The sequence below is a fragment of the Euprymna scolopes genome, chromosome 37, assembly GCF_053919585.1.
Source record: "Euprymna scolopes isolate OS-2025 chromosome 37, ASM5391958v1, whole genome shotgun sequence".
NCBI classification, from domain to species: Eukaryota; Metazoa; Mollusca; class Cephalopoda; order Sepiida; family Sepiolidae; genus Euprymna; species Euprymna scolopes.
The window spans coordinates 84,596,275-84,622,292 of NC_136518.1; the positions used below are offsets into that span (position 1 = coordinate 84,596,275).

The 26,018-nt window shown below is 36.4% G+C and overlaps 1 protein-coding gene across 2 annotated transcripts in view; it reads right to left on the reverse strand.

Moving 5' to 3' along the window:
- Positions 1-26,018, reverse strand: part of LOC145261267 (syntenin-1-like) — a 114,854-nt gene that overhangs the window by 81,516 nt on the left and 7,320 nt on the right. The window lies entirely within an intron of this gene.

Consider the following 26,018-nt stretch of genomic DNA (forward strand, 5'->3'; position numbering starts at 1 on the left):
AAGGTTCGTGGAGTAGCAGTAAGACATCAGATTTTCTTTCACTTTCTTTTCCTCCTTCACTTTACGGGTTCAAGCCTGCTTGTCTACCACCACTTTTTGAGTGTTTTTGCTCAACACATCTCCAAACATCCGGGCAACGCCGGGCACCCAGGCTAGTTAATTATAAACAATAGATAATATATACAAATAATAAGTAAAAACCATTAATATATATATATATATATATATATATATATATATATATATGTATTGCAATTAGGAAGGGAAGACTTTTATGATTTATGATTAAAAGTAAATTTGTATATATATATAAATATATATATTATCTTCTCTCCAAAAAGGTGGGAATGAAGGGGGAACAGGAGAGGAAAGAAAAAGGAATGGGGAGCCAGCTGATCGGTTTCGACCCTCGCTTCTCAAAGCTGTATCGAGGGAATTTTTAAAATAAAGAATGAAAGCGATTAAAATTGCGTTTTATTTAATTTACGGGGAAAAAAAAAAAAGAAAAAAGTGGGAAAACGATTAAAATAAAACAGCGTTATGGACGAATACCCTAGAGATTAATCACGTTCAAACCCAGGAGGCATTCCCTTTGCTTGCAAAGAGAAGGTTTTCTGAGTCGAACGTGAATGGTCTCCAAGATCTTGAGATGGTATAAAGAATGAGCACGACTAATAATAGTAAAAGAGTCCGTGCTAAAGTTTGCAGCACAAGACAGGTTTTTAAGTAAATGATCAGTAATTGAGGACCTGTATGTGTTAGTAACGACATCAGTTGCCCGGTAGGTTCCATTCCTAATTTTTACTGGGTACATGTTGTTGAATTCTTCCATCTAACGTTAATGTCGTTCGACCCAAGTAGTTGGCACCGCAACCACATTCAAAATTGTAAATAACATTACTTTTATGGTTATGGGGGGGGGGGGGTAGAACGTCTTTTCGAGAAGATGGAAATAAAGTTCTCGTAGAGAAAACAACACGCACGTTGGCAGTAAAATAACATCCATGAACTTCTGAACTTATTTGTCTGGCAAATTTCTCACTTATTCTACCTAACCAAGGCAAACGAAGATAAATTGGACATTTGGCTACTATATTCTCTTTAATTCGAGAGAATTCAGCCAATTTCTTTTGAATAGTTGACCTAATCACATCAAGGAGGTACCCATTTTTGGATAAAGTATCCGTAATTGTTTCCAATACCTCATCTAATTTTAATTTGGAACAAATCATAAGGGCACGATGTGTTAGGGTCCAAATTAGATTTATCTTACATTTTTGGGGGCAAAATGAATCCCAACGAGTGTACAAACCTGTAAATGTTGGTTTACGGTATATAGATGTATGGTAACTAGATGGCGTTTTTGTTACCAATACATCAAAGAAGGCTATGGTTGAATTGCACTCTCCCTCATAGGTGTACTTTAACGCGTGATGCATTCCATTGAGTAAGGAGAAAAAGGTGTTAGCTTCCGTTTGGTTATTAAATAAACAGAATGTGTCATCAACATATCGGAAGTACACCAATGGCTTTATGGGTCCAGATAGTAAGCGCTCTTCATAGAATCCCACAAAAATATTCGCCATGGTCGGTCAAAGTACTGACCCCATGGCAACACCATCTTTTTGCCGGTGCATAATATTGTTGAAACTAAATTCCACAGATGTCGTGGCAAGTTTCATAAGTTCAATAAAGATGTGTTCAGGAATAGGAGGCGGTGATATCCGGCCATGATATAGAAAATCTGCACAGATATCTATAGTTTCCAAAACAGGGACACAAGTAAAAAGGTTGCTAATATCATAGGAGCACATAAATCTATTAACAATCTTAGACTTTTTAATAAAATCAGCAAAATAAAATGAATCTTTAAGACAATATTTACTATAATATTGTGAAACAGGTTGTAAAATGTCAAAGATCCATTTTGAGACCTTGTGTTGCGATGACCCTACCATGGAGAGAATGGGCCTTAATGGGATATCCGCTTTATGGGTTTTAGGGAGACCATATAGCCTTGGGCGGATAGATCAAGAGGGTCTTATCTCACTAGATACGTTCTTCGGAAGTACACCATTTTTGACCCACTTGACCAGTTTCTTTTGAAATTTGGTTTCCAAGGAGGCGGTTGAATCATGAGTTGCGACAGGGCCCAATTTTTCAAATTTGTCTTTGTCATCTAGTATTATCGACATTTTGTCAACATACTCATGATGGTTCAGTATAACCACCCCTGACCCTTTATCTGGTCTAGTAATAACTAATGTCGCAGAATTTTAATAACTGCCAAATGCTCCTTGCGCCATTTAAACTCATCATTAGTTATTAGTCTTCCGTTCCTAATTGCAATATTTAAATTTTGTATCTCTAAAAACATCATGAAATATAATATATATATATATATATATATATATATATATATCACTGAAGAATCCCGAAAGGATGAAACACTAGTGTCTGTAGGTATTTAATTATTATAGTAAAAAAATAATTATATATATATATATATATATATATATTACATAGTTTTTGATTAATTTACCCAAATTCGAAGCTATCTCTTTACAACCTTTCCTTTTCATAACCTATCATACTTACATAAATCAGAATCCATTTTCTGTAGGTTGTTTTTGAACCCAGTCAACGACGGGTACTTTTACTAGTATATATACATATATTTTTATTGCTGGAATGGGACATCCTAACTGATGCCAGTAATTTTCCTTTTATTTCAGACACTCCAACCGAGAGATGTTTTTAAGATTCTAACCTATCCCTTTAAATGCAATAGTTTCTACCTCTCTTATACTTGATTCATCGCGTATATTTGCCAGATAGTTTTTAAAAAATTTTTTTTCATGAGTCCAGTTGTTCCTATAAGAGAGAGAGAGAGAGAGAGAGAGAGAGAGAGAGAGAGAGAAAGATACGTTAATATATAGTAATAATTAGTAATAAATGGTGATATTTACAACTAGAAATAAAAATAGGCTTAAGGCTCCTAACATTCATACTAGAATTGTCCGCAAGGACCCGTGTCACAGTGGTTAGAGTATTTGGAAAACTCAATTGTAAAAAGTGATATTCTCCTGAAGGTTCAATCCTCAGTGTGGGCAATCAAAAAATACAATTGCGAATTACTTAGGACCAAGAGCATGCGACCCCCACAAAGTAAATAAATTTCCGAGTTCGACAAGATACATCTGAAGGAGGTTGGAAGTTACACTCACACTCAAGATGAGAAAAATAGTCCGATGAATCCAAATACTACGAAGGGTTATCATGTGATAGATATTCTATTATACTGTTGTAATGAATATGAGTGTATCCAGGTCTTTCATCCTTACAAGAATACGATTGGTTAGAGCCGCCTTAGAGTGATGTTGAAATGTATGTCGCAAGCCTCGTGTTAAAGAATTCCAGCTCCAACCACGAACACTTCACCAGATTATTATTCAAAATTATACAAGACCCACTCAGCTACTTCAAACGAATATACCCTTTCATGGGAGGGGATGGCAGTAACCCTAAATGTATGCGTCAAAACAACGATATAAATGCAGGTGTACCTCAGGGGTCGATCCTTGGACCTTTATTATTCCTGATAAAATTGTCTTTAAGATTTTAAATATCTCTAACAAGCATAAGACGAAAACGAATGAACACATATTTAAAGCAATGATGGAAACCCTAGAAGAAGACCTCCAATCTGCAGTAGAATGGGGACAAAAACAATTTGTTCTGTTTTCCTGCTTTCCAACTGACTATAATATGATCGATTTCAAGTCCAATGTAAACAAGTTCTTGATGAGCTGTCCCCCTTAAGTAATCCAATTTACCAAATTTCCACTACTAACGATTACTACGATATTGTCCAATTGACCACTGTACACTTATTAACCCTTATCCTCGAGTGGCCTCTGGTCTTTGATAAATTGTGACCTCCTATGTAAAAAAAACAAAAACAAATAGCAATTAGTTTGATTTAACAGTGATTTTCAGCTGGAATGCTATTTGGGTTTGAAAATCTGACAAGATAACTATGTGCAAAAAAAAAAAAAAATAAAAATAATTCTTAAATTATATTTCTATCAAATCTGAACTTCTCATGACACAAAAAAAAAAACTATGTCAGCTTTTTAGCATTTCAATCTAAACGGACGAGCAAGAAACTATAATTATGAAAAGAACACAGAACGGGTTACACAAAAGAGGAATATAAAGCAACAAGTGGGCAAAACCCCAGAGGACAAAAACAAAAGGGGACAGGACAAAAAGTCTGACAGGTTATATAAAAAACATAATAACAGTGAAGCCGACATTTTAGGAGTCTCCCCGCCCCCCTGGTTTTGGTGCAAAGGGAAAGAGGCAGAAAGCAAAGTGCTACCAAGGATTCCAATGTTCTAACGAGGACACGCTATCAGTTTACATTCTATATGGCATTTTAATATGTCTGCAGAGTTTACTGCGAAAACATTTCCAAATATTGATATGAGAAGAGGAAGAAGAAGTGAGAGTGGTAGTCTGTAGCAGAATTGTTTGTTGCATATACATGTCTTTAACATGAAAATCAAGGAGGAACTCAGATACAGACATACACACACACACACACAAACATACACACAGTGACCACCAGACAGAAACGGCGAGACGGCCAGACAACCAGCCAGACGGACGGACGGACAACCAGCAAGACGGGCAGACAACAAGCAAGGCGGGCAGACAAATGGACGGACGTGCAACCAGCCAGTCAGCCAGACGGACGGACACGCAACCAGCCAGACGGACGGACACGCAACCAGCCAGACGGACGGACACGCAACCAGCCAGACGGACGGACACGCAACCAGCCAGACAGACGGACACGCAACCAGCCAGACGGACGGACACACAACCAGCCAGACAGACGGACACGCAACCAGCCAGACGGATGGACACGCAACCAGCCAGACTGACGGAGAGACAACAAACTAAACAAAGGGGGCGAGACAAACTGACAAACAGTGAGATATACTGCCGTACATAGAAAGGTTTTGTTTGTTTCAGACATCACAATCTTTTCCAAAGTATTTATGGCTAAACAGACTACGTTTTTGTAAACAATCGATAACAAATTGCTATATATATATATATATATATATATATATATACATATATACATATATATATACATGATGATTGCAACGTCTTGTCAGACGAGTGCCACTCCCTCAGACATTTAAAATCCATGAGCCCAAATGCCTGAGGGAGTATCTATACAAATATGATGTTACAGAGTCTTAGCTTTGTACGACAGCTAAGTCTCTCTCTCGGTTCAAAATGTTGAGATCCAGCAACAAGCAAGAGCAAGATAGCCAGCAACAAATTAAACTGCAGACCAGCTTAATGCGGGTACTGGTCTTCCGCTTTATGGTTTTTTAAATTAGAGATTAGCTTCTCCTAGAAAGGTTGCCTTCACCACGGCTTACGGGAGCCCTCTCCACCCCATATATACATACATACATATATATATATATATATATATATATATATATATATATATATATATATATATATATAATAGTGGTGTCCATATTTTTCTCAGTAGCATTAATTACAGCGTTTGAACTCTCCTTGGGTGATTGAATTATCCATATCACTATTCATGACATCACGTGCGTGTGAAGCGAACGCGCTAAATAAATAGACGTAAAAGGAAAATGCGACACCATGACAATGACTCAGTATAGATTTGTGGAAGAGAAAGAAAACGAAAAAAAAAAAAGACAGATAAAAATATTAGTAATTGGAAATGTATTTCATTTTGAATAGTTAAAAATAGTCTGTGGCAACACAAGGGTTGGGTAATCGGTTTGACAATGTGGTTGTTATGTTGGTCATGTGGACATTCAAATCAGAGGCAATCCTACTTTCCGTTTTCCTATAACGTCAACACGGGATTGATAACGAGTTTAATCATAAACTTTACACTTAGTCATTGTTTGTTGAGAAATATCTAATACATAAAGATATCTCACACACACGGTAAAACATAAAATCTTTAGTTTGATAATATTTATTTTTTTTCAATTTTTTTTAATAACCAAATCAATTAATGAGAATTTGATAAGTATCATTAAAACTTTCAATTTTTCGTAGATTACAAAAAAAAAAAAAAAGTGAAGCATGCATGCCCCCACCCCCGTAAGTGCAGTGAACGAGGCATACACAATAAATGGCTAAGTTCGCCCCCTCCCAATTTAGCCCCAAAAGTCCTTAGAGGACGTCAAATCTTGATGAAAATGAACAAACGGTGCACTTTTAGGCCTTAACATTTGAGCTCTGCATCATGGAAAAAAAGAAATGACTAAGTCCATCATTTGCCGCCCCCCCCCCCCATTTAGCCCCAAAAGTCCCCAAGGCCTTAACATATTTAAATTTGAGTTCAGCACCATGCAAAACTGCTAAATAGACATACACATAAAATTTTGGACAAATATGGTAAAGTAGTTCCAAAAGTGGAGTGTTTTTATTCACCCTAAAAGAACCCCTGGTACACACCCAAGAGTTATCGCGAAGTATAGACAAACAAAACTATATAGAAATCAGTTAGTTACAGCTTTTCAGAAAGTTTTATAAAAATCCAAGGCATCAATTTTTTTTTAATAAGCACAAAAGTGTCAATTTTAACCATTTTAACCCAAAAGGCACCCCTAGGAGGGCAACTGGAATTTTTCCGGAAAATCTGTTCTGTTACTTTTTTACTCATATCATGTTTAATGTTTGTTCAAATTTTTTTTAAATTCCAAGGCGTAGTTATTGAGAAAAGTACGAACAGACAAACGGACACGGGTGAATTTACAGGCCCACCTTCCTTTTGTTGTCAGGGGACCAAAAATTAACAAATAAGAACAAAAAAAAGCCAATATTGCTATATGTGAAATCGTTAGAGGTCAAAACAACAAAGGGGTGCATTTTCAGAAGAAAATTAATTTAAATTCAGGGGGCGCCATAACTAGCATCATGGGATAAATTGTACTTACGTTAAGTATTTTAAAATGTTGTTCTAAACATGTACTAGCAGGTTGTATGTTTAATGCGTTGCATAGGTGCAATACATGTGAAGAGCAGACTAACAAATAGATCAGAAAATTGGAAATATGTTTGACAAACTTGTTGTTGTGTCAGCATTCACCGTGGATCTGTTGAGCCGGCTCCTCCAAATGAATTCTCTGCATCTTGTATAGACGCCACCCAGGCACATCGGTTTGAAACTGTGGTCGATATCAGATCCAGCCATTCGCAGCACACTCCATAGGTGAAAACACAGGATCAGATCGGCATCTTGATCCACCGTGCTGAGCCAGGTTTTCAGCTAACCACCGTATCGTTTCTTCCAACCCTGGAGTGAGGCTGGGTTGATGGTGGCTTGGATCAGGTCATCTGGTTGTCAGCACAAAGTGTGACCAAACCATCGGAGACATCTCGAAAGGAGGGTCTGTTTGGGGGATGGTGATATCCAGCAGGGCGAACAGATGGTGGACTTTGGGACAAATTGGTGTCAGCAAACTTGAAGTCTACAGCGTAGACATTGGTGATCAAAAACTTCCAGCCTGCGCAGGTCACAAACTCGTATTGGCCAGGTTTTGTATCCGTACAGGAAAATGGCTTGGTATATTCAAATTTTTGTACCGAGTCTGATTTCATTTCTGGATATCAGGTCCAACCATTCTGATAAACTGAGAAGACTGATGTAGTTAGTTCCGATGCAAGTAGATATATTCCAGCAGATGAGTATAGGAAGAGAGCGAAAGCTGACCCTCAGAGCATAACAGCTCAACTTGATTTTATAGCATCTGGCATTGGAATTGGTGTGCTTTTCTAAGTGAGATGAATGCTTGGATTTGTGTCCTGACTTTGTCAGGACACAAATCTCTTATTTGCATGCTTGTCATTAAAAAACAAGTACCAGTGTAACCTACAAAAAATACACTTCGGTAACTAGGAGTTGTGATTTTACTGTTGTAGCACTGACCAAATCAACACAGCTGACATTGCAACAGTGTCAAAATAAATATAACAGAGCGTTGACGCACATATGCAAATACATGTGAAACGACGTCACCACTAATAATAAAAGACTATAAAAAGAAGAAAGAGCATGTTAGAGACATGGACGACGCTCCTGGTCGCAATATAGAGACATAGACAACGCTCCTGATCACGGTAGAGATGTGGACAATCACAGAGTTGTGGATGGCCTTAAAGACCACGTTAGAGAAGTGGACGCCATTGGATGGCGTCACAGCCATAACGAGAAGTCACGCATGGTGGGAGAATGAGGAAATTAATTGTCATTACAATGGGAAAAGAGCAAGTTGAAGTTCTTTCCTATTTTTTGTCTACTTTGTGACTGAGGCTACAATTTGTGGTAACGTTACATCAACCAACATCATTGGTAACGTTACATCAACCAACATCATTGGTAACATTACATCAACCAACATCATTGGTAACGTTACATCAACCAACATCATTGGTAACGTTACATCAACCAACATCATTGATAACGTTACATCAACCAACATCATTGGTAACATTACATCAACCAACATCATTGGTAACGTTACATCAACCAACATCATTGGTAACGTTACATCAACCAACATCATTGGTAACGTTACATCAACCAACATCATTGGTAACGTTACATCAACCAACATCATTGGTAACGTTACATCAACCAACATCATTGGTAACGTTACATCAATCAACATCATTGGTAATATGCACAATATGCGGATGATTAGTGCTTGTACAGCGAGCACACTAAATTCATACATAACGTTTTTTTATTATAGGCTGTTTATTTTTTATATAATAGACTAGCAGGGACACCCGACGTTGCCCAGGATTGAATGATCAATGAATGTTTCACATGCCCATATTTTTATTGTCGTCGAAATCAATGAAATCAACCATTTTTCAATCAAATCAATTGATTGCCTACTCCAGTTGGGGACCCATCGCAGTGCACTGGAAAGAAGCTTCTCATGCCTTCCTACAGTGAATTAGTCCACAATACATTTTAGTCTGTATTGCACTGTAGAGAACCAACTATTGATTTTATGAAATTATTTTTACATATAATGGGCTGAATTAAATAGAAGTAACATAGTTCAATTATGTTCTAAACAGAAAAAAAATCATTGTGAACGTGCCCCTGTCATATCAAAGAACCTACTATTGATTTTATACGTCGGGCCTTTAAATAAATAAAACTTCTTAAATGTACTTGCGATGTTAGGCTTTATAATGCGTTAACTTTAGTTCCTTCTTTCATCGGGTTATCGATACTTATCAAAGACATTCCGATACAATACCTATCTAAGAACACTTCCAGATAAAATGTACATTTGAGTGAATTTTCATAAAAATTGGCCCAGCCGTTTTGGAGTCCATAGGGAATGAACTCGCACAAAGTTCTTTTTATATAAGAGATATATACAAGAAAAACAACAATAAAAAAAACAATAAAGTAACATTTGTTTACCAAGGTTTTAAAACAATGCAATTACTGAAATAAACAACTTTATAGTTTTTTAACTGACAAAACTTACACCTTGTTTAGTAATTATTAAGGCATTTTGACACTTAAAAATATATTTAAGAACATAATTTTCAGACGAAATGACTATTTTTACAAGCATGATTTAGCCTCTCATGAACACAAAAATGCAATTTAAAAACCAATTACATTCAGGCCCATGGTAATTCCACAATTAAATGAGACCATCATGTGTGGATAGCTCATCTTAAAACCTGCAAAGCTGGATATCTGTTGGTCATTCCTATGGCTGTCTAATAAAAGTGTAGCCGTCACTTTTTATAACAGGAAGTCCTTTTCCTGTTGCTAACTTTCAGGGTGATAAGATATTGGTATGACGTATTGAGCCACATAACTTACATATATCTCAGCCGCATTGTGTTTTTGCGCTGAGGATGTCAGCAGGGTTTGGGTCATAATTCTTGGGCTGGTACACCTAGCTATACTTATATGGTATGAGGCACAGATGCAAGCGTTCAATTCTGGACATGACTATTTTTTAACTCTTTTAATGATCTCAAGAAATGGCAGGTAGTCATGGTGAATCTTGACCCACAGAGAAGTGAAAATGTTCAGCAGTATATACCATGACCAACATCTCTTTCAGTTTATGAATATTGCAGTTCCACATTTTCAAGGGCACAACCTGTACAGCATTATTTTTAAAAAAAAAATTTTTTTTTGTGTGTGTGTGTGTGTGTGTGCGTGCGTGCGTGCGTGCGTGCGTGCGTGCGTGTGTGTGTGTGTGCGCGCGCGCGCACATTGCACCTAATCCAACAGAGCTTGATTCGTTTTTTTTTTTTTTTTTTTTTTTTTTTTTTGCTTGGGTCAAATTAGACCACAACTCCAGTTCCAGTGATGCTTTCTTTTAACTTTTTGCTAGATATTGAACCATGCCTAGAAACTAAGAATCTTCCCTAACATTGCTGAGGTATTTGCAGTTTGCGATTGCTGCCATATTATCTGGATCCGGTGACGCGGCATTTTCACTGAAGGCATGTCCAAAAAGGAGGGTTGTCTCATTTAGAAAACGCATTTTTCTCTAATTTGACCTTGGCAGTCTGTAAACGCTCCAGTGTGAACCCCAAGCTGTTATCATGTGAGGTTTGATCACATCTGTAGACAAGAGTATAATCTGAGAGGTTTTCACTCTTGGAATGTGTGTCAAGAGGTCTGCAATGGACTTTTGGAATATCTGAGATGCTTGTATCAGAATAGTTTAGCGTGTGTGGCAAGTGTCATTATACATCTGCAACTCTAGTAAAGTGGTATGCATCTGACAGGTCTAGTTTATAACCCCTCATCTCCCGTACCAAAGCGGCACTTACCCTATGTAGGTTGAATCAGCTTCCTTCAGAGGGAAATTCATGGGAGTATGAAATTCGCAAATGGTCCCCTGTAGCATGTCTTTGTCAGGGGAGATAACAATGCAAGGTTTTTGCAACTCTTGCAGGGAGGTGTTGACCTACAGCACCTGGTATTCCTAAATGTATAGGAGTGTTGTATAACATTCACCTTAGACAGGTTGAACCAGCTTCCTCTGAAGGAGGAAGTGTCAAGAGAATATTAAATTTACAGACGTCCTCAGTCACCTGTAAAGTTTGGTGCATTTTTCGTCAGAAAGCCAGCATTTTCAGACAGCTTTACCTGTTAACATCAGATGCCCTAACAGGTGTTATCACCCTGGGCCAAAGTGAACCTTATAGCAATGGTAACTAAGAGGCAACTGTACATTCCCCAACTGAGACCTCGCTACTAAATGTTTTTAAGTCATACGCAGGACCATTCTCAAGCGATCATACTTCTGGTATTGTCTGGTTTATTAAACACTATCGAGTGGTTTTAAATCCGTAATAAGGTCATCCATGATCAGCATGGAATGTTTAACTCTTTGAATTAGTTGTGGATGCAAATCGGTGAACCACTTGTTTTTTTTTTGGGGGGGGGGGAACTATCACCGTAGGACTTACTCAGGGAGTAGGTTCAGTGGCATTATTATGTCCATTTCCTCGAGGCATTTTAATTCCACCTCAACGTCTTTCTTCAAGTGAAAAGGTATTCTACAATGTTGTTGGGTCATTGGTGGAATGGAATATGGAGTTTAATAGGTAGGTCTAAGACAATTTGTCAAGGATAGACACTGTCATGCGAAACACAAAATTAAAAGTTACTAGACTACCCGTGACCCGTTGGGTCAGTATGTTATATTAGCTATGGAATTAATGTATGAGCATGACACTTGTGATGTAAAGAAAATAGTTTTTTGTAACATAACAGAAACATTTCTATGAAAGTATATCAAAATGAAAAAAGAATATACGAGGGGTGTGCAATAAGTAATGCCCCTGACCCACTTCCACTTGTCTGATCTAGCTGAAATTTTGCATGTGCAATGATTTATATCGCTATGGGTTATGTGGCAAATTACAGCTCTGAACTAATTGTGGTTTTTGTTTTACAGGTGTTTGAACCGAGTCAGGTGTGAAATGGAGTCTGTTGAATGTCGAGCAGTGATCCAGTTTTTGTATTTGAAAGGATGCACACCACAGGAGACTTTACAGTGATAATGCCCCATCATATGACCTTGTAAAACGCTGGCATCGTGAATTCAAACATGGCCGGAAGTCTGTGGAAACAGCTCCCAGACCTGGTCACACCCCCCTTCTGCCATTAATGAGGCGTCAAGTTTAGGCTGCCATTTTGGAAGGTCGGCGCATTACTATTCGCCAAATAGCCTAAGATGTCAAGATTAGTACAGGGTCTGTGGAAACTATCATTCATGACTATTTGCATATGCATAAGGTGTCTGCCAGATGGATTCCCAGGTTGCTCACACCATTCCAGAAGCGAGAACGCATCAAGTGCTCGAGGATGAATTTGGAGATGTGCCAAAGTTTTTCAAAAGACTGATTACACAGGATGAAACCTGGGTCCATCACTATGATCCAGAGATCAAAGCCCAGTTAATGCAGTGGAAGCACTTGGACTCACCACCTCCAAAGAAGGCAAGGGTGCAGCCCTCCGCTGGCAAGGTCATGCTCACAGTCTTCTGGGACCAGGACAGAGTAATGATGACAGATTTCCTGGCAAAGGGTACCACAATTGCAGGAGCCTATTATGCTTCACTTTTGAGGAAATTAAGAGAAGCTATCAAAATCAAAATGCGGGGCAAGATCAGCAAAGGTACCCTCCTCCTGCGGGACAACGCTCCGGTCCACAACTCGCATGTCGCCAGATCAGAAGCACGAGCGTGTGGTTATGAAATCCTTCCTCATCCTCCCTACTCTCCTGACCTTGCACTCTCTGACTTTCACCTCTTTCCAGCCATGAAGTTGTTTTTGAAAGGAAAGTGTTTCCCAGATGATGCAGCCTTGATTTCTGAAGTCACGTTGTCGTTGGAGGACCAACCTGGGTTGTTCTACAAAAACGGTCTCCAGAGCTGCATCAAACGATGGGAGAAGTGCATAACTCTGGGTGGTTCCTATGTAGAGAAAGACTAATAACTGTGCCAAGTTTCGTTGCTCTACTGCTATGGGAAGTGGGTCAGGGGCATTACTTATTGCACACCCCTCGTAGATAGATTTCTAGGAGTCATTCTGTTTATATTTGTTTATTTTTGAAAAAAAAAAAAAACTTACAGCCATTGAATTATAAGTGGTTTGTCATACTTATAGGTAAATGTGCACTGAACAGATACCATAATACTTAAAGTTAAATTCAAATTTTGATATATCTTAATTTAAACGCATAAGAAAACAATTGGGACGCTGAAAATGTACACAGTAAAACAATATTTTTAATTGTCGCGTAAATCGCCGTTGTAAAATGGTTGTTAACAGGTTAAAAATAGATTTATTTGTTAGAAAATTGTGTTATAATAACTTAAATGTAATACGAAAATGTAAAAAAAAAAAAGCAGAAAGTATTAACAATTGATTATTTGGATAATTTAAATGCTGAAAACGTACACAGTAAAACAATACGTTTCATTGTCTTGCTGATTATTTAGTATAATATATATTGTATATATGAAACAGGTCGATGATTATACGTATTATTTGTAATCAAGTTTTGCGTTTGCTTCCCATGTCTTGAAGTTTTTTATTCAATAAATTTAAGATATTCGCTTTTCTAAGGACGTCCGTTTGTTCGAATGAAACCAGTCCAGCGATTTGTGTTTATTTGTTTACGCTGTTATGAGTTTATGCGCAACCGGAAGTAAAACCGGGTGTTGGGGTACAACACCCGTTACAAGGTCATTTTAATTTTATAATTATATAGATTATACCTAATGCTTTAGCAGAGTGGGCACAGAATAGATTTTGATAGCCAAACAAGGAGTCTTCATTATCAATAGGGAACAATTTAACTGTGGTGATAAATCCACAAACAGGCACAGTTTTTTTTGTTTTTTTTTTTTTGTTTTTTGTTCTTTTTATGAAAATTGCTCCGGACAAGACATGAAGCCACTTGATGTAAGGAGCTAGCTAACAAAGGCAAAAGATGATTACCGCAAATACAGGAGATGCCTATTGAGTTTAACTTTGAAAAGACCAAGGCCATAAGTAGGAGGAAAACAGTCAGCAAAAAGGGAGTTCCACAAGCCTGCAATTCTTGGAAAGAAGTTACTGGAATAGGAAGCTGTATTACAATGAAGTATCAAAACAGTGAATTGATGAAGACCAACGAGTCAAACGAGCTGGAACAAAGGAGGCAGGAAATAGATCAGACAATTCTGAAGAATACATGCCATAATAGTATTTATGGAAAAGATTGAAATTAACATGTCTGTAAAAAAAGTGAGAGTGCAGAGGAGGAGGGGGGGTCAATCAAATTACTGATATGTTTCTGAATCTTATCAAGAACCCTCAAATGGAACAGAGATTCACCAATCCAAATATGCCATACATAGTCCGATAGTAGTTAGAGAATTGCCTTGTGAGAAAGTGTTCAAAGCGATAGAGAAAGCCGACTTTACAAGAAACAGAAAAAGCAATGGATTCAATGTTTGAACTCCAAGAAAAATTCGATAAGAAAGAAAGATGCAAAAGTTTTAGAGTTAATTTCTTCTTGAGCAGAACTATCTATACTTGGCCTTTTGACCAAGATCAAAGTGTAGTATCTGTTCCGACAGATACTGCAAGCTATGACTAGCTATGACTAGCAAAGACCAGATGTGGGGGCAACCCCACATGCCTGACCAGTCAAGTCAAGGATTCGTCACTTGACACTCAGCCCAACAGGTGAAGGGCCGGGAATCGGCCCAGCACCTGTTGGACTGAGGTACACCGCCTGGGTAATACCTAGGAGGTCCACCCTCCCAGGCCTTGCCACCGGGCTTTCCGGTGGGGCAAGTTTATTGCTTGCTGCCTGAGGCGCCCCGACCGGGGAATGCCGACAGGGTTACTCAGGCAATTTTTAAAATTGCAGGAGTGCCCCTCCTTTAGGGGAGCCTGCGGGGTTCCCACTTTCCGGCCTTGTGCCACATTTTGCTGATGTGGGCAGCAAATAAATATCAACCCCACATGCCTGACCATTAACCAGCTCCCATTTCCCACCTCTCGGGAGCTGGTCCCCTTTTTCCCTTCCCCCTCCCTTCACTCCTCACATTAAAAATTGGCCTTGTGCCTAATTTGCTCGGTGGGGGAGCAAATAAATACCAGCTCCCATTTCCCACCTCTCGGGAGCTGGTCCCCTTTTCCCTTCCCCCTCCCTTCACTCCTCACATTAAAAATTGGCCTTGTGCCTAATTTGCTCGGTGGGGGAGCAAATAAATACCATCTGTTCCGACAGATGCTGCAAGCTATGACTAGCTATGACTAGCAAAGACCAGATGTGGGGGCAACCCCACATGCCTGACCTTTAACCAGCTTCCATTTCCCACCTCTCGGGAGCTGGTCCCCTTTTTCCCTTCCCCCTCCCTTCACTCCTCACATTAAAAATCGGCCTTGTGCCTAATTTGCTCGGTGGGGGAGCAAATAAATACTATCTGTTCTTCAGATGCTGCACTTCCATTTCTTGTTCTCTTTCAGTGGAGGCACAGTCCTTCACGACCGAGACAACTTTTTATTTTTGTACCTTTTCTCCACGTTAAAAAACGACCCTGGTGTCTAACTCTGTCCCGTGGGGAGACATTGTAAATAGGTACAACTGAAAGGCATGAGCTGAGTTTTAACAGGCTAGATCAACTTCTAGATCATATTTCAACTGACCTCATGGAAATGGCAAGAAACAACACTAGAGTCAGCGTAGATGTTAATCTTCTGAATAAGATGTCAGAAAGATCACTGACAAAAAAGAATCTGTGTTGGGCTTAGAATAGAAGCACGAAGAATAAAATTGAACTAATCTATATATCTATAAAAGTAAAAATGTGTGTGACGACACTTCTCAACCTATATACTCAACGAATTTTCCATCTACATACTTGTAATTTGGTATATAGGATATTCAGACACGTGGAAAACTTTTTAACCGGTTTCCATCCGGGGAAAAAAAAGGGGTCTGCTAATGGGTCAAAATTGAAAAATTATTATGTGGGAGGCATCGGATGTTTGTTGTTTCACGAATGCACATGCGTGAATAGTTCATATTACAGATTACTTATGTTTAGAATAAGTAGTTTGGAAAATAACTTTTAAAGATCGTGTCATGTTAGTCTAATGGTTATCGTACCTGGCTCACTGTCTTTAAGTTTTAGTTTCGATCTCAACTTGATTATTTTTTTTTTTACTTGCAAGAAGTGAACAGTTTAGGAAAAACAATACTCGCATGCACATGTCTCAGTTTTTGTATGCATTAAAATATAATATTTATGCATATTTTATGACCAGGCAACGCCGGGTGACCTTCTAGTACTTAATAAATGAATTAATTAATTAATATAAATACAGAAAATGTTACAAAGAAGCTCTTCATTAACATCATACAAGCAATAAGTCTTTGGATGATAGTCAATGATGCCTGAATCAAGACTCAGACTAAAATTGGATTCACTTTTCAAATTAAATCCTTTAAAGAATGTTCATAGTTGTAACAAGTAGAATAAATGATTAAAAAAAAAAAAAAAAAAAAAAAAAAAGAAAAAAGATTATTTGCTTCTTTTTTTTTTTTTTTCTTTCAGCATCATTGTCTATTGTTGTTTCCAGCTGTCACCTGTTTCAAACTCATTTATGTAAAGACTTGAGCCGCCACAGGCCTGAATCTTATCACTAGGGCTATTCTTTTCATTGTTTTTACTCTCGTCTCGAGTATATATCCTACACAGACACAATCAAAATTACTAATGATTACTATATTGTCCAATTTTTTCTGTACACTCTTTAACCCTTATCCTTGAGTGGCCTTTTAGCCTTGATAATGTGGTGACGCCTGTGTAAAAAATAAATAAATAAATTAACCGAGGATCACATCACTCACATAAAAACATTTAAGATATCAATAGATATATACCTGAGAATCAAAACAAGGAAAAGAATATGCTACTTATCAAATACACATAAACATGATTTAGGAAATTTACGTAATTTTTTTAAAATAGAATACAAATAATAATATTGGCTCTTTTATACAACAGAGGCTCATAAGAAAATTAATGTTTAGTTTTGTTTTCGGAGTCAAAAAATATTTTTCAATTATGTAATGTAATCGCCCCCCCCCCCCACAAAAAAAAAAGAAGTACGGGACAACCACCCCACCAGATATTTTGGTAGAAGGGATACGCAGAGAAGAATATTGAGCTCCAAAAATCAGGTTCGAATTTCAAAATCTCATAAAATAAAACTGATTCAGAAATATTTTATCCATTTATTGATACAAAATAAACGACTGTTTACATTTTAACTCCTCAACATGAAAAAGTAATTTTTAAGTCTTTAAACTGGCAAATAGATGTACTCATTCTGAATTTTTATATTCCTGCTGATAAGTTTTAATACATGGAAATATTTTAAATCAAGAATTTTTATACATTGTTCAAACATGGCCATTCCATTGAAGTCTTCCGTCTTTTTTTTTTTTTTCATTTTTCTTAAACTTTTTCTTCTAGGGTATGGGACATCCAACCAGATGTCTGACATTTACCCCTATTTTAGTGAGTCCAACCAAGAGATCTTTTCAGGATTCTAAACCTCCATCTGAGATCACAGATCTAAGCTCATCTTTAAAATTCAAATGACATATTCATCATTCTCTCCATGCAACACATGTCCTCAACCCTCACAGGCCAGATTTAACTTCCATGCATTATACTCTGTACACATGCCTGATAAACTCTTCTCTTATTCGACAGTTATTTACATTAAATAAGTACTGGTAAACTCGCATGAAAACTGATGTAACCAATATATATATATATATATATATATATATATATATATATATATATATATATATATATATATATATATTTTATTATTATTATTATTATTATTATTATTATTCCTTGTTTGAATGTTAATGAATTAATAAATATTGTAATGTATTCAATTTGTGTTTTCACTTTTTATATATAAATAAATATTGTACTTTTACAAATATTTAAAAGTACAACCCTTAGTAAAAAAAAAAAATGTGATTAATTGCTGTGTACATGATCAAAGAATATTGAACGCAAGGGAAGGCAATTCATGTTTTAAGTATTACTAGGGGGGGAAGTCGTAAAATATGGTTAAATAAAAAAAAAGAAAAAAACGGGACTTGGGTGCCATCAGCCAAAAGCAAAATTTTGTAAGCAAAAAAAAAAAAAAAAAAAAAATAAGGGAAGCCCGCTTGGTGGATGCAAGCTCGCAAAAGTTCGTAAGGCCCACGATGACATGTTATGACTTTAGCTTTTCAAAACGGAGCAATGAATAGACCGTTTGCACATGCGCGATTTACAATGTCAAAAGCAAGGTTTTTACCTGCCCCCCCCCCATCCTCAAGCAAAATAAAATTTCTACATGAAATAATTGACGATTTTGTTCTAATTTTCCGATATTATGTGTCAGAGAGATCGCCCTTTCTAACAATAATACATTCGTGCTGCTTCAATGCGGATGACTAAAGTTTTTATCTCAAACAACTGAGATTTATATAATAGACTAGCATGGATACCCGGTGTTGCCCGGGTCCACATGAAGTTCCGTTTGGACATACTTGCTATACGAAGGATATTGAGCACTTTTTCATTATTATATGTCAACTGCATCATGGGCAACATTGATAATATCCCCACAACAATTTAAAAGAATAAAAGATATGGTAATCCTACTGGTAATCCATTCTAGAATGGATAAAAACACAAAAATGTAATCACCCAAAAAAAAGAAGTACGTGACAACCACCCCACCAGATATTTTGGCAGAAGGGAAAGGCAGAGAAGAAGCTATTCTTTGGATATTGAGCACTTTTATGATTATATAGCAGCGGGTGGATGCCTGTGCGGTGGGAAAAAAAACTCCCTCCCCCACAAAATAAATCAAAACAACTTTTCTTTAAATCAAAAAGTGCCCTTGCAACCAAAAAGAAAAAAAAAATGAGCCGCGGTGGCAGGGCTCGAACGTGAAACACAAAAAGGGGAACATGGCAAAAACGCTTTTGCCCACGCAGTTACCAGTGCTTATGACGTCATTACGGTGCAAAATAAGCATTTTAAACACAGTTTTAGTTTAATATGCACGCGTGATTTGTGAAAAAAAAGAGACGTGAGAAACAGACTTTTCACATATTATGCATCCGGGCATTTCCCCTTTAAGATGGTATCAGTTTTGTGCCAGTCGGATGACAAAAAGTTTTTAGTAGACATACAAACACACACAGACGACTTTCCTTTATATAATAGACTAGCATGGGTGCCCGGCATTGCCCGGATGTTTGGAGGTGTGTGTTGAGCAAAAAGAAAAAAAAAAGTGGTAATAGGAAGGCAGGCTCGAACCCGTACTGCAAAGGAGGAAAAGAACAGGAAAAAAACGTGACGTCTTTGCTGTTACGACCCCCGCCAAACCGAAAGTGACGTAGGTTTAAATTAAGGCTAGACAATCGAAAAGAGGGGATGACTTTCGAAAATATCGGTGAAAAAAGCGACCCCCCCCCCCTGTAGAAAAGCGTCCAGTTGAGGGTGAAGAAAATGTTTTTAGCCAATTTTTTCAGTATTTGTCTGAAGGGTTGAGCTTCAAAACGATACTGATCTTGTGAAAATCCGTCACCTCTGCCGAAAGTTTTAGGCAGACATGCAAACATACATACATAGATTTATATATTGGTAGCTCAAATTTTCGACCCAAACCGATTAAAAAGTTTGCCCTATCTCTGAATACCCTTTATGTAAAATTTCAAATGTTTAGACCAGAAATTGTCTGAGTTATTTGGTAGAGACCGCAGAGGTTAAATTTTTTTAACTTTGACTCCTATAATGACCCCTTAACATTTATTGTTTTGGGCTCAAATTAAGTTATTAAGTTAGATCCATATCCAAGGAACCTATATCTAAAATTTCAATTATTTATACCCAAAATTGGCGGAGGAGTTTGGTAGAGTTCTCAAAGATAAAATCGTTGAACTTTGACCCCTTAACAGCCAAATTTCTGGCCGAAAACGGATTACAAAGATTTTCCCAAATCTCAATACCCTGTATATCAAATTTCGAGCCTGTAGACTTAAAATTGACAAAGTTATTGCGTAGGGAAATTTAGACAGACAGACACTTTCACTTTTATAGATATACAGACTAGCATGGATAGCCAGCGTTGCCTGGGTGTTCAGTTTGGACACAGCTGCTATACTAAGGATATGGAGCACTTTCATTGATACCCCTACAACAATTTCCAAAATAAAAGAATGGAATTGCCCCAAAAAGAAAGAATCTCCTCACCATAAGACAAGTGGCTACTCTCCGAATTTTGAGCACTTTTTTGTTGCCCGTGCCCTGGACCCCCCCCCCGCCCCCCGCCTCTAAAAAAATAAATAAATGAATCAAAACAATTTTTTTTTCAATCAAAATAGCAGTGAGTACCCGCGCGACCCTAAAAAAAATGTGCGAAAAGTGCCCCTCCCTTCCAAAAATGGTTTAGTTAATCATCACAGAATTCATCTTTTTTTCTTTTCTAATTTTCACATATTATTCATCCGAGAGATTGCTCTTTCAGATGGTACCAGTTTCGACTCGGTCAGCTGCTGCTGACGAAAGTTTTCAGTAAACACACAAACATCTTTCCTTATTACTTAGTATCAAGTCCTATTTCATTGTTTCCACAACCGAGAAAGTACAAAATACTTACAAAGCTTATATCAGATTTCGTATGACATTAAGCTGATTATGGTATAAATAAAAGTAAATACCAGTGAATCAACATGATACTTTATTCTTTGACTCTATTGTTGGCATTTTTGCAAGAGGGACCACGTATTAGTTGTTAGCGTCCCTAGGTAAAAATATATTGGCTAAGAATCACCAGGCACGAGATAGGCCGAATAAATGAAATAAAAAAACTCTTCCATTCTTACTGGTAGTTGTTCAAAAATAACATTGAAACTAGGTCAAACAGTTAACCGATTATGGCTCTTTCAGGATTTCTGTTATAAAGCGTTCAGAAAGTAACTTGACAGAGGATGCGTAGAGAGGGAGAGAAAAATATTACACTTTCTAAAACTTCTTCCTTTTGTTTTTAGCCATCCCCACTCCCGGGAGGAGGAGGGGGGGGGTCAACACAATAGTTATATTAGTTTTAATATAATACAAGGCTAATGTCGGGTGGATCTACCAGTATTATATATATATATTTAAATCTTTTAGAAAGGAACACTGGCTAAGGTGCCCCTCGGTGGTTAAGATAGAAAAAAAGAGGGGATGGGAATGGGAAAATAAAGGAGCCATAGCAGTTGAAATCTAAAACTGGCAAATTTTCATCCAACGCCCTTATGAAGGAGGGGATGAAAAGGGAGGGAAGGATGAACTAAGGAATGTAACCAGTTAAAAACAAAAATTAAGTGAAATAAAATGTACGGAGGTTAAGGTAGGGTTCCATAAACGAACAAGCTTTCAGACAAGTGCCCCCCCCCCATCCATTTTAGGTAATCTAATTTTAGAACAGAGCAACAGATTGATACGAACATCCAGAACAAAGAACGTTAAAACTGGGGTTTTAGCCAGGGTTTCTTTTCTTTTTCTTAATATATAGTTAAAGTTGTTTGTTTTTTTATGGCAGAAAAAGATACGCTTAAATAAAAGTACGCACAACACGTTTACTTTCTTTCTGAAGTGATTTGGGGGTGGGGGGTATTTTACAAAAAAAAAACTATTTTTAATGTAAATATAGTTCAGCTACGATCAAGGGCTCATATCTATCTATATTAGCTCTGTAAAATCTGGTGACGAAAAAATGAAACCAAGGTTCTTGAAACTGAGAAACATAAAACGTAAAAAAAAAAAAGAAAAAAAAAAAACATTTTCCGATTTATTTATATCGTTGCGTTGTATTTTTTGTTTGTAATTTTTTCTTTCAGTCACGCGAGACACAAAGGCTAACACATATCGAGCCAAAGAAGAAAAACAAACTACCGCGTGACTAAAAAAATAAATAAAATAACAATTACAAAAAGAAAATATTAAAATAGGAAAAAAATAAAGTACTTATGTATATTACAGACCAGGCTGAAATACAAACATTATTTAGAAATCCATTCTTAACATGAGGGTTTTTTTGGGGGGTGGGGTTCTTTTTGCACACTTTTCTGTACTTTCACTTTATTTAATTAGCAAACACACCGTAAAAATTGTATTTAACATGAACAGTTGATTAAAAAAAAAAAAAAAAATAGCACGGTATGTATTGTCATTCTGCAACATTAAAAATACAATCCAAAACTGTAGATACACCAGAAAAATAAATAAAACGTAAATCAGCATTTTGTTTTCTGTTTCATGAACCTGGTTTCATTTTGTGTGGCCGTCTTTCGCGTACACCACTAGTTGTAATCTAACCGATGTTGTGTGTGGTGTCATTATTTTAGGTAACTTTTTACTATACTACATGTAAAAATTTACCTACTGCGTTAAACGTTGGTGATTTTACACAAAAATTTGGGCATCCCTAATGTACACCGACACCGTATACTTACTAGAAAATAAAATAAAATGAGATCCTGAAAAACTTGATCTAAAAAAAAAAAAAAATTAAAATTTAGAGTGGGGGATCATCTCACATAAATTTAATGTAAAATGATGATCTAAGTCGGTTTAGGAAATGTCAGATTGAAAAGTTGATAATACGGAAATATGGGGAGTATTACGTACAAACAGTCTGAAAAACCATAGCGTTTAAAGTAAATAAATGGCCACTAACCTTAAGTCCGGGTGGCGATAGAACCCCCTCCCCCCGCCTGGTCGCACACAGAAGACATTGGGTTCCAAGAAATTAAGAAAATAGCCAAGATTTAACAAATTGACTAAAACAAAAAATGTTTACATGTCTTTAAGATGTTATCTGCTTAGAAAGTGAGTAACGCTAAATTAAATTAAACTGATCCCCCACACTAAATTCTCAAATGTCGTGTTTGTTTAATGTTTAAAAAAACGAAAAAAAAAAAGAATCACATTTTTTCTTTTGGCGTGAAATTGTACAACACTTCGTAATTAAATTTCGCTTCTAAGAGTCCTTTGAAAAATTCAACTTAGGTCATTAAATTGATTTTAAATTGTTAAAAAGGTAATTTTGATTTAATCTATAAATTTATTGGATATCAAGAATTTTCCCAACTTTTGCTAAGAATGTTAAATTTCAAAATTTTTTGCAATCACAGTTTAAATTTCGGTACAAATTTCCAAGAGTCACGAAATTTACATAAGATTAAAATGGCTGACTTGTATATGAAGAAATCAAAATGCATTCTGGAAGGCTTTGTAATCAAGTAATTTTTAAAAAGTTTATTTTTTGTAGTTAGATTTATAGTTTCAAAATTAAAATTTAAGATGTAACAAAGTAAAATAATATATAAATATTTCATTTAATAGCACGAGAACTTATTTTTGCTATTTCAATAAATAATCGATTAATTATAAATACAAAATAACTTTGCGTAAGTTACGTAGATACAAAAAAATACAGGCACGAGTGATTATCATTTTATTAATCAGCTTTAATCGACAGATCGATTTTATGTGGTTTTAAGCAAATACAACAGTACTTACTTGTCATGTCGAAAATAGTAATATATTCAAAAATTACGAAAATTCATCGAAATCAGTTACAGTTAAAAATAATTTTTACAGAAAATTGGGTGAATGCCAATTTCTCTACATATGAACACCTTGAGGACTGTAAATACAGGGGATATACTTATCTTCCTTTTCGCAACTGTAATAACTGACTTTGCTTTAACCAAACGCGATAGACTTTATTTGTCTAAAATCCCAATAGCACTCGATGAATTTTCGTAATTTTTGGATATAATATTATTTTCGACACAATTAAGTACTGCTGAGTGCTGATTTGGCTTAAATTTGCATCTTTAAAAATCAATTTGTCGACTATTTTAACAAGCACCAAAAAACATTAGTGGACTGGACTACCAGTTCTGTAGTTCATTTTATTAAAAAAAAATGCAATTAATATTAGTCCCCAAACATAATAGTTTGCACCACTTTTATGTCTCATACTTTACGAATGGTATTAAAACTTGTGTCTAGAATCCTTATTCCAAGAATTTTGCTTAATTAATGTCTATGGATGAAATTCAATGCAAAATTGCAATATACGTCCATATTATGTCTCTAACCCTTTATTACAAGACCACGACCACCACTAGTCTCTCTTTAACAGGGTTAAAAAATACAAAAGAAATAGGTCCTGCCCTGCATTCTCAACTAATCTCCAACCTCTGTACCATCGCCGTAATGTTGCATCCCTGTGCCTGATTTTCAAGTATTTTACTGAAATGTGCTCTGATGAACTCATCGCACTTGTACCCCCTCGACAAACCCGTTTAGAAACAAAATCCCACCCCTTAAGTCCTTAGATGCCGGAAAGCCTTCTACTCTAATATAAGTTCTTCCCTCGGATTGCTAGATTTTGGAATTCCCTTCCCGTTTCCTACTCCCCTGACTGCATGCAGAAGTTTAAACGTAATGTGAACCGACGTCTCGCTCATCTTGCATAATACACGATCCCCTTACGTCCAAGTGGCAATATTACTTGTTTGAGGTGAACATAAAAAGTCGAAAGTTGAGACGAGAAATGAGGTATGCCGCGACACGGAAGCATAACAAATGTATCATTTTCGTGAAATCCATTTAACTTTGTAATTCTTGTAAAAACATGATTAACTGATGAAACCGGACACCAGTACGCCTCGTACTACGTAAAACTGCAAACTGAATAAATGTACGTAATGATTTATATTGAAAATAAGCATTCGAGGCGCTTAAAACGTAGACATCATCCAACCAAACCAAAGCAAGGCGACACTATTCTATCATTGAACCAGAAAAAAGAAGTTTGTTTTGTTTTTGTTAATTCATTTTTCAAATCTTTCTTTGTGTATAATAACAAATATACTCATAGTTTTATTTATTTATTTATTTTTTTTTTTTTTTAATAAAAAAAAAAGTCAGAATTGGCCAGAATCCAAATCCTTTACCATCTCAAGCCATTTTTGAAAAACAGCTGCGTCTTTTACGGAAAGGTAGAAGAATCCGTGTTATCAAAGATTTTTAGAGGAAGATGCTGAGAAAGTTAATGTTGACAATAATATTTTAATAAATAAAATTTAGTAATCTAAACAGTTTAATTTAGTCAAGCTCGAAATAGTTATATTTTTTTACTAGGAGATACTTTTCAATAGAGGAAACTAACACTAAGCAGTAAATTTAGATGGAGTTGAAGAGGAAGAGAGAGGGATAAAGGAAACGAAAAGAAAATATGGCCTCCATCTTTCTAAATAAAAAAGCAAAAAATATTGTTAGTTTTAAAAGGTTATTGTTTTTGTTTTGTTTTTGTTTTTTTAAGATTTGATTACTTTAAGGATATTTGTACTTCTTTAAAAAAAAATAAATAAATAAAATAAAAATTGAACCAACATTTAATTTTCCGGACAAAATAACAACACGAGACGACGCAACAGTGGATTCTGCTACTGTAAATAGTGATTTCGGTTCTTTAATACAATAGTGGCGCGGTCGGAATATTTTTTGTTTAGCGCCACAAGCGAACGAGAGAATACTTGACCTCGGTCTCTAAACTTTAAGGTTCTTATTTAATTTAACCTAATTAAAACAAAAGAACTACTACTACATAAAAAGAAATCTTTATGGTGTAAGCAGCCCGCCGTCACAGAAAGTAAAAGCCATATTCCAAAAATCAAGTAAATTTATCACTGATCAATTAGTTTTATTTTTATAAAGAAAATCATTTTTAAATTATTTAAAACGATTAAATGTGAAATCGGTAAGATTACAAGGCTG